We start from the raw sequence: 601 nt of genomic DNA, 5'->3' as shown, positions 1-601 counted from the left end.
AGTCTTCTTAAGATGTCGTGAGTTTTGTCCTGATGTCTATCATAGTATTTAGAGGCTTCGTAAATAGTAGCAGTTGCGGAGTCTTTTTCCAATTTTCCTTGTTGATGTTTTAAAGACTTTGAGTTGAGTATTTATGTTTAATTGAGTATTTCAGACAACTTTGAATTTAAACTACTTTATAAATAATGAGATGTTATGAGTGAGTCTTTGCATTTTGAGTTCCTATGTTGGTGAGTAAGTCTTCCGCTGAGTACTAAGCCTGATCAAGAGTTCTCTTGGAGACCAATGATGGTTCTCGTGTGCCGGTCACGTCCAGGGTGTAGGCTCGGGGCGTGACATAACCCGCCCTTGAACTTTTTTTCAGAATTTTTTTTTTCCTAAAAATATATGTAAATATCTATTACAAAACTAGAAAAATGTATTAATAACAACAACAACAACAACAACAATAATAATAATAATAACAACAACAACAAATTAGGAACGGAGTGTTAGAAGAGCTAGGGTAGAATTTTTTTTTAAAAAAATAAAAATAATATCAAATTTTTTTGGGAAGGAGTGAGTATTTTTTTGTGTTGGGGGGGGGGGGGGGGGGGGGGGG

Source organism: Solanum stenotomum, unplaced genomic scaffold (genome assembly GCF_019186545.1).
Source record: "Solanum stenotomum isolate F172 unplaced genomic scaffold, ASM1918654v1 scaffold10711, whole genome shotgun sequence".
Taxonomy (NCBI): Eukaryota; Viridiplantae; Streptophyta; class Magnoliopsida; order Solanales; family Solanaceae; genus Solanum; species Solanum stenotomum.
The sequence above is the reverse complement of the archived record's forward strand: the minus strand, read 5'-3'. Positions refer to the sequence as shown.